This window comes from Megalobrama amblycephala, linkage group LG5, assembly GCF_018812025.1.
Source record: "Megalobrama amblycephala isolate DHTTF-2021 linkage group LG5, ASM1881202v1, whole genome shotgun sequence".
Taxonomy (NCBI): domain Eukaryota; kingdom Metazoa; phylum Chordata; class Actinopteri; order Cypriniformes; family Xenocyprididae; genus Megalobrama; species Megalobrama amblycephala.
Window position 1 is genome coordinate 14734281 of NC_063048.1, and position 16715 is coordinate 14750995.

Sequence of the window (16715 nt, forward strand, 5' to 3'; positions counted from 1 at the left end):
TTTACTTTCTCTTGTCAAACGTTTTAAATAAATCATGTTTTCTTTCCACTTTTTATCCGAGTAGTCACGTTTGCAACATCCCTTTAATTATTAAAAGATATCTTCTTCCAGGAAGTGACATCGTTTTGGTGGGAAAACAGCAGTAAACAATTTCAGTCTCTGTAAGTATTATCGATGATGGATTTGTGATGTTTTGTGGTATTAGTTGTCACTGTAAAGCAGTCCTCTTTGAAAATAAATGCAGAAATTATGTTAATTGTTATCAAAATGTCAAAATATGCTTAAAAGCATGTTGAATCAAAATCATCTCTTTTTGTCGGTTTGTTGCTTTGTGGTTTGTTTACATAGACACAAAGACTATAGAATAACACAAGACACCTCACTCTTACCGTTTTGAATGGGAGAAAGTGCAACACGCAATATGGCAGATTAAGTCCCACCTTCATCCCAATCGCTGATTGGTAAAGTCATCGTGTCACTGCAGCGGCCGTTAAAAGCTCCGGTTCCTTTAGAAACAGTCAGACGCATGCCTCCGACACAAGAGACGTGCATTTAGGACTGCGCATGCGCATTAGCTTGATCCAGCCTGAAAAATATATTTTTTTATCATGATTTGAGCGTTTACAAACACAATTTATGAGACAGTTTTTGTCAGATTTCATGGGTGACTTCAAATATGAAATTTAATCGAAAGCTTGGCAAACAGCTTTGGAAAATTTGATGTTTCCCCATTCAAAGAGATAGGCGCTGCACTTGAATGCCCGAGACGTGTTTCAAAGATGGCCGCCGAGTGAAATGACTTGTCTTAAAATGGACTTTGATAGACATTTGGAAGACAGAAAAAGTCATGCTGTGCTTCCTCTGGGCTCAAACGTTTTTCATCAAAGTCGATCAGCATATGAACAGAAAATGTATATACAATAATGCTTGATGTAAGATGATGGCTTACAACTGAATATTGAAATTTCTTTGGTCGGTTTTGATGAAAAATATATACAATGCCTGTTGAAATCTAATAGCAGTTTGAAGATTCACCTTGCCCATCCTATTAACTTCCTTCTTGTGACATGAGGGGTGTATGTTTGTAGTAATATGTTTTTTTCCTGTATCATAAGCCATTGGTAAGGCATGATGGAGCCATGTGGTCTTTCCTCAGTTTTTTTGGGAAACAATTTCAGAGGAGAGAAAAGCATTGCATAAATTTAATATTCACTTTCTTTCTTTGATAGTATCCACACAGAACATGTCATCTTTCATAAACCATTTCATTTCTCAGTCTACGTTTTCATTGCGAGTCAGATGTGAAGGGATTTCTCATAGATGGTAAGAATTTTCTCAGATTTGTGGGGCTGCCAAGTCAGCTTTACAGACTACTTTATTTACAGCGTTCTCCTGTGGAGGCTTATAATACAATTGGAAGCATACATTGATTACTTATATTTGATTTTTAAACTTCTACAATCTGTACCTCATTTATCAGCCTTCTCTGGGGGAAGGAATAGCAAGGTCATCAGAGATAGGATTTTGGTTTATTGATTGATGGTTTGATATCTTAGAAATATGAGCTTCTATCTGATAGCAATGTAGGAAGAAAAATAGCTGCCGAGTTTTATTTCTAGAGATTAACTATTTTATCTTTTTTAGGTTGCAAAATGACAATAGGAATTGAATTGTTTTGTTGTTGTAGCATGTAGTTGATTATAGATATTTAGGCTATATTGTATATTTTCAAGTTCAATACTGAAATACTGTAAAAGGAATACATACCTTTTTTCCCTTAGATGTCTAACTATATATTTATTTATTCTTAAATGCATAATTATGTCTTTTTATACTAAAAAAAAATCATGTATTTAATATCAAGTTAGTAAATCCAATGCGAGGTCTAACCACAAGGGGGCAGAAGTGACTCACAATTGATTTTTTCTTCTTTTCCTCCCTTCTTCTTCTTCTTTGTCTTTTTTATTATTATTTTTTTTTTTAGTAGGCCATTTACAAGCGACATAACTGAGATTACACAGACATTGCCATGGGCTTCTTCCAACCTGCGTCTTCATTTTTATGATCAAGGATTGGTATCAAGCTCCCTAATTACATCAGGGGTTCCTTTAATTGCTCAGACAATGTTATCCTGCTGGGGATATCTGAAAGAAGAGGACAAAAACTTGTGTTGCATAAGCAAAGGGGGAAGCTTAATTATACAGTGATAATTTGGGAAGTACTTACAATGACTTTCAGAGAACAGATGCTTTTAACTGTATGACACAAGGCCAAATTAAAACACTTCTAGATCAGAAATGATTGAAACAGATATTTTCAAAGACATTTTAGGTTCTCTAAATGGCTTTTTTGTGACCCCCAAAAATATTTGTACACCTAAAAATGTATAAATGCTATTGCATTAGATCAAATCATAACTGATACTATATTTAAATCAGCATTTTTTTTTAAAAAGAGAGAGAGAGAGAGAGAGAGAGAAAACAGAACAAAAATAACTAGTATTGGGGGAAAAAAACCTTAGCATCTCTTGTTTGCAGTTGGCTTATCTAATGCACTGAAATACATATTTTTGTGGTAATTTCCCAGGTCAACACTGAGCCTCAGTTTTTGTTGGGTGTAGATGAGTATATTACTTCAGCATGTTACCTTGCTTAGATGAGGTTTTAGGGGGCGTCTTTTTACGTCTCATCTATTTGATATCATAGTGCAAAAATAAAAAGCCTCTGCCATGTAATTTTAGCAGCATGAAGGTGTACATGGCTCTTAAATCACCGCCGTGACCTCGCTTGCATCCATTCTTCACCTCTTTTTTTTTTGTGTTTTATTCTTTCTCTGTGCCCTTTTCAAATGTTAATGGCAACACGCTTGCAGAAGAAAGCAGGTTATTCTTTATTCCAGAGAGAGTCGTCTTGATCTCTTTGACCATTTCAAGTCAGACATTGATGCATTATACAGTTGGTCAACAATTTATTGCCTGACTCTGTATGCAAGTAAGGCGGGTTGCGCAAGAGAGAAGCAGTTTCCACTTGAATATGAATAAATGTTTTAATGTCAGCCTGACATCTTTTCTGTGCTCACACTGGCACTTATTTGTCTTTTTTATTCTCTGCTTATGTGGTTGTGTATTCGTGACACATTTTCTTCCCCCTTTGGGTCATAACCTTTCTGTACATCTACATGGATACAGCTTTGAAAGACTTACCCTTATCTCCTTTTTGACTGTGAAGGAAAAGGCTATGTATAGAGATGTTATAGAAATACCTTTCATTATTTTTTTTTTTATTATATGCACATGGGTAATCTGTCTGGCTTGGTGTGAAATTACACTATATTGAGCATCAGAAGACTATAGGAAGTGATAGGTGTCCATACAAGAGCCTATGACTTGGTTCAGAGATCTGGTCATGTTCCTCTTGTTTTTCCCTACAGAGCATAGGGTGTGACTGGAATATCTTTAGAATGGATGGTTAAATGCATAGGGGATTGCAAGAGGTATGCTGTATGCCACCTGGATTATTTAAGTGCTGGAATGCTTGATTCTGATTGGTCAGTGGCGGAATTCAGCGGTCAGATATTTCCTAATATTTACTGTCTCCCATGACAACGCTGTGTCCACCTTATTTTTAATGTAAGTGCAGACGTGACCATTTGTAAATTGAATGTGACTGGCTTCCAGTGTCATCCAATTGTAGTTAATTTTAGCTGTACTAAACAGCTTGTTATGCTGCTTGATGATATTGCAAACTGGTGTTTCTTATTTTAATGTATTGCTGTTAGAAAACCACTGGTTTGTAACATAAATAGTTATTTTTTTTCTTGTTATCTTATCTTTTATAGCTTATCTATAAGCTATAAAATAGCTTACTTTTGCATTGCAAAATAAGGTGGATAAATCATGATACTTTCAATTCCTTCTGGGAAGTTTATATACGGGGCATTCAATTCTTTCTGGGAAATTTGTATTTACGAGTTGGGAAGTCGTAATTACGATGTCAGGTGCGTTCAGTTCCTTCTGGGAAGTTCGTATTTACTAGTTTGGAAGTCGTAATTACGATGTCAGGTGCATTCAATTCCTTCTTGGAAGTTAGTATTTACGAGTTGGGAAGTCGTAATTGACCCTTTGCAGGGAGTTTGATTGACAAGCGATCTAACCAATCAGAATGGCGAATCCGCCATTTTGTCCGACAAAGCAGTCAGGAGTTAGAAGATTAACCTCGGTAGACTTAAACTTGAAAAATGGTGCGTATTGACGTCTTTCCGCAGTTGAAACAACATTCATTCTGATGTTCTTTCATGTCAGTGTGGGAAGAGATGACCTTCTGGGAAGTTCGTATTTACGAGTTGGGAAGTCGTAATTCCTCTTTGCTCCGTGACGTTGTCAGGTGCGGACAAAGCAACAGTTCGGGTCTTTAAGTTTATGATGTCGGAAATTCCTTCTTGTTAGTATTTACATAATTACGATGTCAGGTGCATCCTTCTGGGAAGTTTGTATTCGAGTTGGGAAGTCTTCTGGGTGCGTTCAAGTTCGGAAGTATTTACAAGTCAGGTGCATTAAATTCCTTCTGGAAGTCTTATTTACGAGTTGGGAAGTCGTAATTACGATGTCGGGTGCATTCAATTCCTTTTGAAAAAAGTTCGTATTTACGAGTTGGGAAGTCGTAATTACGTTGTCAGGTGCGTTCAAGTTCGGAAGTCATAATTACGATGTCAGGTGCATTAAATTCCTTCTGGGAAGTTCGTATTTACGAGTTGGGAATTCGTAATTACGATGTCGGGTGCATTCAATTCCTTTTGGAAAGTTCGTATTTACGAGTTGGGAAGTCGTAATTACGTTGTCGGGTGCGTTCAAGTTCGGAAGTCATAATTACGATGTCAGGTGCATTAAATTCCTTCTCGGAAGTTCGTATTTATGAGTTGGGAAGTCGTAATTACGTTGGGAATTCCTTTTGAAAAAAGTTTGTAACGAGTTACGATGTCGGGTGCATTCAATTCCTTTTGGAAAGTTCGTATTTACGAGTTGGGAAGTCGTAATTACGTTGTCGGGTGCGTTCAAGTTCGGAAGTCATAATTACGATGTCAGGTGCATTAAATTCCTTCTCGGAAGTTCGTATTTACGAGTTGGGAAGTCTTAATTACGATGTCGGGTGCATTCAATTTCTTTTGGAAAGTTCGTATTTATGAGTTGGGAAGTTGTAATTACGATGTAGGTGCATTCAATTCCTTCTGGGAATTTCGTATTTACGAGTTGGGAAGTCGTAATTACGATGTCAGGTGCGTTCAAGTCACTTTGGATTGAGCAAGATGGTGATGTACCTTCAGCAAGATTTTTTTTTTAAAAAATCTACTTCTACAAAATGATGAATAAAGACTGTGCATTTAGGTGTTTTTGCATTTTTATGTTTTTATTCAATTTATGGAGTTATATATTTTATTGTAATTGTACAGTGCTGATGTATTTTGCAGTTTAACTAGTTTTATTGTGAATTAAAAAATTAACACATTTACCATCAAAACAAATGCTGCATGTGTCCACCATATTTTCTTACTAACATGTTGGCAAGTTGAGGCTTAGGCTGCGCCCTCCAAATTGTTTTCTTAAAGGTACAATATGTAAGATTTTTAGATTAAAATATCCAAAAACCACTAGAACAATGTTACATATTTTGTTGACTTGTGTAATTGGATTATACCAAACGTTTCCAACAATGTTTAAATCCAGAGAAATCAGCAATTTTAACCAGGACACAGACCATGTCAGTGACGTCATATCCACTCAACCCTCGCTTTCCAGTTTCAACTAAAATCAATATTTCATGTCCTTGTATTTATTTATTTGGTGAGTAGCCATGTAATAAGCTGGATAAGGGAATGTCAGCCTGTCATTATCACAAAATAAACCCTGACAGGGTAGCAGAGGAGTAGGCTACATTTCTTCAGACATGCAATAGCATGCATAAACACCCCGCTATATTTGGATGTTTTTCTGTTTCATGTCTTTAAGCTTATAAGCAGAATGGGGGAGATGGCAGATATGAGATTCCTCAGACATATCCCAACCTTCTTTGCATTATTGGTTCAAATGGTTACTGTGATAATCTTCTTACCACAACAGTGAATCCGTGCTTGTGAAAACATTTCAATGTCCTGAAATGAATGAATCCGCTCCCTCGCCTTCCAGAAGCAATCACTTAAAGCGAAGGCCATGTATTTCATTGGTCGGGCTGCAGAAAACACAAAGACTGCAAAAAAGGTCATTCATCTTGATTAAATATACATTGGCAGCAGGTCAGGGCTGCAGAAGGGATTCAGATTTAAACTGCACTGCTTCAGAAATTAATTTGATAGCTTCTGGTGTTTATGTGAGTTTTTGTGTTTGGGTGTTCATGTGTGTGTGTGTGTGTGTGTATTCAAGAATAGTCATGACTTCTTTCATTAGTGAAGTGGACCTGAGTACATTCATCCGTGCATAAGGCCGACAACCTTGAGTGTTTATGACTCTGGAGGCTCTATCAAGCCAAAAACCTCACTTCCTCTTTTCACTCATTGCCTTTCAGAGTGTTTTCACTCTGCGTGGCTTAGTTAATTTTAAAAGATATTTTGTTTGTCGTTATGAAAAGTAACTTCTAATAGTTACAGTGCAAAGATTTAGTTATAGCACCAACCTTGACTGTGATTTATTTACTTATTTTCTTGAATCAAGTACTGTACATTTTTGTAAAGATTTTTGCCAAAAAAAATAAAAATAAAATAAAATTACATTTTAACCATTATAATCCAGAAGACAAGATACTAGTGGGGCATGTTTTCACAGGTTGACACTGTTTTAACTGAAAGCAACTTGACATATCTTTTTTTTTTTCTAAAGCATGTTTATAAAATCTAGCCTACTTAAATGTCCTAATTGAACTATGGCCTAATCCTGGCTCAATCTAAGCCCTGTTTTTCCAACTAGTATCCAACTATTGTTTTGGAATTGTATTCAATTGGATAAAATTGCAAAATATGAAATGCATGTGACAACTTCCCCCAATAAAATTGTAAAACAAATAGCCCTGATATTTATGAAATATAGCCTCACCATATCTTAAATTTTTTGTTTATACTAACATTCAACAGTTTGGGGTCTTTAAGATTTTTTTAATGTTTTCGAAAGATTCTTTTATTCTCACCGACGTGTCATATGTTCTTTGTGTTTGTCCCTGGACCTTTATGTTACTTCTTGTCCCGAGTGCCATTGTTTGTTGTAGTTTTTCCTGGTGATTATGCTGCATTCCAGACAGCTCTGGATTTGGATTTTTTCAACCTCATTCTTGGAAATAACATCTGGAACACCACTCAAAGTCAGACATTCTACCTGTGAACTTGGGATATATCGATCAACCCCAACCTCAGTGTGACCCGTCATTTGACATCACTTCCAAGATATCGGCAAGCCCTGCTTCCAGTGAGCATAAACATAAAACATTAAACAATAAGTTTATGTAATAATACTTTCGTTTTTGCTTTTCGTCAGCTGTTTTAAACGATTTTGTTTTTATTCTGTTTTGCCATAATTGACACAAAAACACGATATTATCTCATTGTGTCACAGCCACATCATGTGGTTAAAGGGTTAGTTCACCCACAAATGAAAATTCTGTCATTAAAGGGTTAGTTCACCCAAAACTGAAAATAATTAATTACTCACCCTCATGCCGTTCCACACCCGTAAGACCTTCATTCATCTTTGGAATGCAAATTAGGATATTTTTGTTGAAATCCGATAGCTCCATGAGGCCTGCATAGACAGCAATGACATTTCCTCTATCAAGATAAAGGTACAAAAAACATATTTAAATCAGTTCATGTGAGTACAGTGGTTCAATATTAATATTATAAAGCAACGAGAATATTTTTGGTGTGCCAAAAAAACAAAATAATGACTTATAAAGTGATGGCCGATTTCAAAACACTGCTTTATGAAGCTTTGGAGCATTGTGAATCAGCGTGTTGAATCAGCGAGGGGCGCCAAAGTCATATTTCACATTTGGCGGTTTGAACGCAATGAATCATGATTCATACGGATTCATTATGCTCCGGTCCTGAAGCAGTGTTTTGATCGCCATCACTTATAAGTCTTATTTTGTTTTTTGGCGCAAAAAATATTCTTGTCGCTTTAATTTTTGAACCACTATATGAACTTTTAAATATGACATTTGAAGTGTTTCAACCAGGGGTCCATGGACCCCTAGTGGTCCTTGACATAATGTCAGGGGGTCCTTATATCACTTATCTGAATATGAATTTTTGATATTTTGATACACGTTCCCATAAAAGAAGAAGATATTATGTATATAACTGACAATATGACTAAATATAGGACAAGTCAACTAATATAGTAGTAAATTTTACTCTATTGCATTTGGTCATCACAAAGAAATTAATGATATCAATAAGCAACTTTTATTCTGGGGTCCTTGAGGATGGTTCCAAATATGACAGGGGTCCATTACTCAAAAATGGTTGAGATTCACCTTGAGAGAGGAAATGTCATTGCTGGCTATGCAGACCTCACTGAGCCATCGGATTTCAACAAAAATATCTTAATTTGTGTTCCGAAGATGAAAGAAGGTCTTACGGGTGTGGAACGGCATGAGGGTGAGTAATAAATGACATTATTTTCATTTTGGGGTGATCTAACCCTTTAATTACTAATTTTCATGTCATTCCAAACCTGTAAGATCTTTGTTCATATTCGGAACACAAATTAAGATATTTTTGATGAAATCTGAGAGGTATGTAACTCGTCGTCCATAGACAGCAATATAACCACCACTTTCAAGATCTAGAAAGGTACCAAAGACATCACTAAAACAGTCGACGTGACTACAGTGGTTCAAACTTACAAAACAAAACAAACAAAACAAAAATAACAACTTTATTCAACAATATCTTCTCTTCTGTGTCATTCTCATACATTGTTTACGTTCAGTGCTTCCAGGTTCTACAAACCTGATTCCAAAAAAGTTGGGACACTCTACAAATTGTGAATAAAAAAGTAATGCAATAATTTACAAATCTCATAAACTTATATTTTATTCACAATAGAATATAGATAACATATCAAATGTTGAAAGTGAGACATTTTGAAATGTCATGCCAAATATTGGCTCATTTTGGATTTCATGAGAACTACACATTCCAAAAAAGTTGGGACAGGTAGCAATAAGAGGGAGGAAAAGTTAAATGTACATATAAGGAACAGCTGGAGGACCAATTTGCAACTTATTAGGTCAATTGGCAACATGATTGGGTATAAAAAGAGCCTCTCAGAGTGGCAGTGTCTCTCAGAAGTCAAGATGGACAGAGGATCACCAGTTCCCCCCGATGCTGCGGCGAAAAATAGTGGAGCAATATCAGAAAGGAGTTTTTCAGAGAAAAATTGCAAAGAGTTTGAAGTTATCATCATCTACAGTGTATAATATCATCCAAAGATTCAGAGAATCTGGAACAATCTCTGTGCCTAAGGGTCAAGGCCGGAAAACCATACTGGATGACCGTGATCTTCGGGCCCTTAAATGGCACTGCATCACATACAGGAATGCTACTGTAATGGAAATCACAACATGGGCTCAGGAATACTTCCAGAAAACATTGTCGGTGAACACAATCCACCGCGCCATTCGCCGTTGCCGGCTAAAACTCTATAGGTCAAAGGTCATGATCCAGAAGTGCAGCCGTTTTCTCTGGGCCAAGGCTCATTTAAAATGGACTTTGAGTCCATTTTAAATGAGTGGAAAGTGGAAAACTGTTCTGTGGTCAGACGAATCAAAATTTGAAGTTCTTTTTGGAAAACTGGGACGCCATGTCATCCGGACTAAAGAGGACAAGGACAACCCAAGTTGTTATCAGCGCTCAGTTCAGAAGCCTGCATCTCTGATGGTATGGGGTTGCATGAGTGCATGTGGCATGGGCAGCTTACACATTTGGAAAAGCACCATCAATGCTGAAAGGTATATCCAAGTTCCAGAACAACATATGCTCCCATCCAGACATCTCTTTCAGGGAAGACCTTTGCTTTTTCCAACATGACAATGCCAAACCACATACTGCATCAATTATAACATCATGGCTGCGTAGAAGGATCCGGGTACTGAAATAGCCAGCCTGCAGTCCAGATCTTTCACCCATTGAAAACATTTGGCGCATCATAAAGAGGAAGATGCGACAAAGAAGACCTAAGACACTTGAGCAACTAGAAGCCTGTATTAGACATGAATGGGACAACATTCCTATTCCTAAACTTGAGCAACTTGTCTCCTCAGTCCCCAGACGTTTGCAGACTGTTATAAAAAGAAGAGGGGATGCCACACAGTGGTAAACATGGCCTTGTCCCAACTTTTTTGAGATGTGTTGATACCATGAAATTTAAAATCAACTTATTTTTCCCTTAAAATGATACATTTTCTCAGTTTAAACATTTGATATGTCATCTATGTTGTATTCTGAATACAATATTGAAATTTGGAACTTCCACATTATTGCATTCTGTTTTTATTCACAATTTGTACAGTGTCCCAACTTTTTTGGAATCGGGTTTGTAGGTCAGAACACAGACTCATTATTGGCCGGTTCCGGCGTCAGCATCGCACGCATGTGTCGTGCTACTCTCGTGTTCCGAAGATGAACGAAGGTCTTACGGGTGGGGAACTACATGAGGGACATATTTAATGACAGAATTCTCATTTTTGAGTGAACTAACCCTTTAACTGGTAAATGTGACATCACTGTGTAGGCCAGTCGGCAAATATCATCACACTGGTTCCCTCTACAAAAACCCAATAGGATTTTTCCATAGGCTTTTGGATTATCACAAAAAAACAAGCTCTGTTATCAACAAAAGTTTATGATAGTTACACGTTTTCTCCATCAAGATAATATTCACAGATGAACACAACATTTATGAATTTTGAAGCCTAAATACAGTCGCCTAAAAGTAAAAAGCTAATGGTAGGCTATAAACGAACTACACCATGGTCCCACGACTTCAACGTCACCATCACTAAGCTTCTGACAATTCTTTCAGTTTTTATCTAAAAAAACAACAAAAAAAAACAACATTTTCCTTGAAAGTTTGACTTAGAATAGTTTATGAGAGCACAATTATAAGCATAATGAGGCTGTAAATGCAGACTGAGCTTACCTGTTCAGCATGATGACGTTTCTGTGACAGCATCTGGAGTCCCATTTAGCCACTTGTTAGCAGCAGCCTTTTTCAAGACACGTAACAGCTTTAAAAAATCACGAGTGGGGTAATACTGATGTATTTTATGATGTAGAATAAAATGTGAAAGTGTCTTGAGCTTGTGTTCACCACAGACGTTATTTCAGCCATTTAACCAAAATCCCATTTAAAAACAACAACAACAAAAACATTGACTTCGGAACGATAGAACCGGAAGTACTAAAATGCTAACTCATTTTCGCATTTATGATGTCAGAACCCAGAAGACTAATTCGCTGGTCGTTCCTTTGAGATTTTCCTATGGGGTTTTATAATGGGATTTTTCAATTTATCTGTAAAATAAAGCCTGTGGTAAACATAACTTGACGATACTTTGACGTTTTGTTTTACAACAGAAATTACACACACCCATAGAGAAAATGTGAATTTTGAAGTTATGTTCTTTTTTTTTTCTTTCTTTTTTTTAAACATATTTTTTTATTAAGTAAATAGATAAGACAGTTTGGGGTCTGAGTGTGTTCAGTATACGTTGTAGAACAAAATTATCATCAAGTTATGTTTACCACAGGCTTTATTTTACTCATAAATTGAAAAACCCCATAGGAAAATTTTGAAGGAACCAGTGGCGAATTAGACTTCCAGGTTCTGACATCATACCTGCGCAACTCTATATAGAAATTTCAATAGAAAAACTTTTGAAATAGAAATCTTTTATAATATTATCACTTTTAAACAACAGTGTACATCTTTTTCTAATGGTGTTTAAATGATTTTTAAAAGTGTGGGGGAATTTTAAATCTTTTATTTAATTAACATAATCAACATCATTATGCTCTTGATGTGCCAAAGACCTTCTTGGCAGATATTTGCAAAATAATAGATTTCCAGGCTGTTGGATATAGCCTAGTTTTGCTTCTCCAAAGACATGAGCTGTGATGGATAGTTTTCCTCTGAAAATTGCTTGAACTTCCTTCATCCTTCTGCCAAGAGGGATATTCTGATAGAATATCCCTCATTGATCATGATTACGTAAATCATTTTACTACCCGGTGCGATTATATAAACGTGTCATGAATACAAAGAGGAATCTAAATCAGTGTGATCAGTCTTGCTTAAGAGAAAAATACGAAATTATGTACTCTAAAACACTTTCGATTTTAAACATGCACTTTAAATGCTTTTAATTTTAAACTTTTATAGTGTGCTTGGGTTTTGTAATATACCATAAGAAATTCATATGGTAAAAAGACTAAACATTAGTATACATCAGTATTTCAGATTAAGTTCAGGGAGTAAAACTCCCTCATGTAATGCTTGAATGTGCGGCACAGAATGCAATAGATACTTGTATCAACAGATCGTTTTATGAGAGGCACAATTCCAATTTACAGATGGCTTATGGAAAACGGATGTAAGTTTTTCTATCAATAAATTATGAAACCTGGATAAAGAGAGATGAGTGTAGGACCTGCTAAGCCAGACTGTTGACTATAGACAGGATTAACCACCCATCACCAGTCATTTATTGGCTCTTTAGAATCTCTGAGAGGATCATTAAAAGAAAACAGCCATGGGTTGGCATGGCTTGCGTGTATTGGCATTTCCTATTTAACAATAATCTATATGCTTATCTGTGCTCCCTCATGACCTTAACATGTTGTGAATCCAAAAGAGGTATTGACCAGGAATACAAGCTGGTAATCCTCTTTCTCTCTCTCTCTCTCTCTCTCTCTCTCTCTCTCTCTCTCTTCAGCAGTGTGGTTTGAGCTAAAATACTACACTGTCAAAAAAGATTGCAATTTTAACATTAAAAGACTGTAAAAATGCTACTGTAAAAACCTGTTAAAGGTGCCCTAGAACTTTTTTTTAAAAGATGTAATATAAGTCTAAGGTGTCCCGTGAATGTGTCTGTGAAGTTTCAGCTCAAAATACCCATAGATTTTTTTAAATTCATTTTTTTAACTGCCTATTTTGGGGCATAATTAGAAATGAGGCGATTCAGGGTGTGTGGCCCTTTAAATCTCATGCTCCACGCCCCAAGAGCTCACGCTTGCCTTAAACAACATAAAAAAAGTTCAAACAGCTAATATAACCCTCAAAATGGATCTTTACAAAGTGTTCGTCATGCAGCATGTCTAATCGTGTAAGTACAGTGTTTATTTTGATGTTTACATTGATTCTGAATGAGTTTGAGGCTATGCTCCGTGGCTAACGGCTAATGCTACACTGTTGGAGAGATTTATAAAGAATGGTTGTGTTTATGCATTATACAGACTGCAAGTGTTTAAAAATGAAAATAGCGACGGCTCTTGTCTCCGTGAATACAGTAAGAAACGATGGTAACTTTAACCACATTTAACAGTACATTAGCAACATGCTAACAACACATTTAGAAAGACAATTTACAAATATCAGTAAAAATATCATGATATCATGGATCATGTCAGTTATTATTGCTCCATCTGCCATTTTTTGCTATTGTCCTTGCTTGCTTACCTAGTCTGATGATTCGGCTGTGCACATCCAGACGTTAATACTGGCTGCCCTTGTCTTAATGCCTTTCATAATGTTGGGAACATGGGCCGGCATATGCAAATATTGGGGGCGTACACCCCGACTGTTACGTAACAGTCTGTGTTATGTTGAGATTCGCCTGTTTTTCGGAGGTCTTTTAAACAAATGAGATTTATATAAGAAGGAGGAAACAATGGTGTTTGAGACTCACTGTATGTCATTTCCATGTACTGAACTCTTGTTATTTAACTATGCTGAGGTAAATTCAATTTTTGAATCTAGGGCACCTTTAATTGGTTTATGGTATGTTCCCTTATATAGCCCTATTCAGATGGGACTAGTTTTCTAAATGACGTTTGAGTTACAATTATCACTCGCCATTTGTGATTTTATGTACCAATTTGGATGGGACTAACATCTCTGTGTTTATTACAGAGGTGGAAGAGTGTTTTCTAGATGTGGACATTACAGAAGGTCATCTGCTGTGCTTGCATCACGTATGAAGTAGGCTATAGCCTATGTCTTTTAATTTATTATTGATATAATTTTAATGATAAAAACCCTATTTAAGTAAAACTACACAAGTTTATAGGAGTGGCTGTTTATAATAAACCCACATAAGTGAGCAGCAAAATGTAGACTAGCACCTTACCAGAAAGTCTTCACAGTTTCCGCAATTTGGCTATATTTATTAATTTTATAGTTAATTTTTTTTGTTGGACAACATCCATATTGAAATGAAATAAAAGCATGCTTTAGTAAATTAGGTATCAAAAACAAGTAAATGAACATGAGGAGAAGCGCTAGAACTACAACATCAGCAATCAGAGTGTTAGGTACTGCTCTAAGACTCAAAAGGTTGGAGATCCAAATGCAGCTTTTATTAGAGGGACAATCCAGACATGTAATCCAAAACACAGGCAACAGGTCAATATCCAGGCAGGCAATCCAATCAAGCAAACAAGGAAGGGAACAGGCAAAAGGATAATCCAAAAGACAGGCAAGAAATCCAAAAAACAAAAAAAAACAACAAAAAAAACCCAAGAGCCATGAAACCAGGGAGCACGCTCAGACATGCAGTGAAACATACAAAATCTCACAGTGAATAACAGAGTGAACCAACCTTATATAAACAGAGTTAACAATGCAAATGACAAACAGCTGTGAACAATCATGGCTGATTAGACCAGGCAGTGGGTTATGGGTAATGAAGTCCTTGATAGTGTGGCAATAGGTAAAAAATCTCAACTCATATTTTGTTTCTTTTTTGCACAGGCTTTTTTGAGTTTTACTTTTACTTAAAAAGTTGAGAATTTTGTCAATTCAAATAAACTTGGACAAAATCAGTTGGATAAACATTGTACATTAAGTTTAGTTTACTAAAAGCAAAAAACAAACAAACAAAAAAACAGTGTATTTACAGTGTAAAAAACATTTTTCAGTGTACATTAAAAAAGTCATGTTTTTTTTCATCGAAATAATGGAAATAATGGCGAAGCGTATAACACTGAACAAGAAACTGAATGAACTGAGAGCTTAAATACACATGAGGAAGCAAATTAATAGAAAATGAAACAGGTGTGTAATTCAAATCAACAACCATAGAAACAAACTAGTGGCTGGTAAATGAGAACAAAGGAAACAGAAACTTGAATTAAACCAAAGCATAACATACAAGTTTCTTTATGTTACATCTTATCTTGTTAAATTAAGTGTTGTTTGTTAACATGATGGGTTTTTTTTGTGTTTTTTTCCCTTCTGAGCTTTGATTCATCATGTGGCTTTTTTTTTTTTTTTTGGTGGTGGTGGTTGTGTATTATAAAGGTAAAAAACAGATGTCAGCATACTTTAGTTAGTAGGTTGGTATTTTAATGATTTTATGAAATATCAAATTATTTCTGTAAATTTAAAGTTAAGAGGCCATTTTATGCTCTTTTACAAAGTCTTGATTTTGTTTTTGGACTCTAGAATAGGTTTTCATTCTTAAATGTTCAAAAAACATTATTTTTTCAAATTTTATATTGTTGCAGCACCTCTCTTCCCAATCTGTCTGTATCGGTCTGGGGTGCGTTTTCCTGTACAACGACGCAATTCGCTGCTTAACTACCATAGTACGATGCATCATTGAAGAAATCAACTAGCTAGGCATGACTGTTTCCCGGAACTGTATTTGTCATTCAACCATGTTGGTTAATGTCATGCAGGCGGTGGAGTAGTCTCCCATAGCCAGACCTTCAGACTGACGGCAGAAGGTCTGGACTCCACCGCAGCTTTTATTGGCCAAAGACCGCCCAAGAGGACATTTGACTGACATGTCACGCAACCAATCACAGTTTGTTTTGTTCCGCGTCCTGTTTAGGGGCGTGAAAATGTAAAGTTGATTACATTCAAAAGTTGATTACAAAGTCCCTACAATAACAGACCAGTGTGCATCTAATAAATTATTAATTCAAGAACATTGTGCAAGTTTACGGCAACAACAGAGCCGCAAACTTCACATACTTTGGCTGTTGCGATCCCATCTGACTTATGATAGCTACCTGAATCGTAACAAAGCACTGTTCGCCAGAGGACTGGCCCCCCCGACTAAGCCTGGTTTCTCCCAAGGTTTTTTTCTCCATTTTAACACCTGTTTGCCACCTGATGTCACCTGTTGGAGTTTGGGTTCCTTGCCGCTGTCCCCTTTGGCTTGCTTAGTTGGGGACACTTGACATTTGATATTCAACAGTGCTTTGCACCTGCCTGCATTGACACCATTTTCTTTAAGAGCTGCTGTGCAGCCAAAATTATATACCAGTTATCACTGTAAAGCTGCTTTGACACAATCTGCATTGTAAAAAGTGCTATATAAATAAAGGTGACTTGACTTGACATACTTTTGAAAATCTAGCAGTTAGTTGATCCTAGTAAGCGCTCGTTGTCACAGTTGTAAACATGACGGCATTCTTCCATGAGGGGGTTTGGCTTCACAGCATTT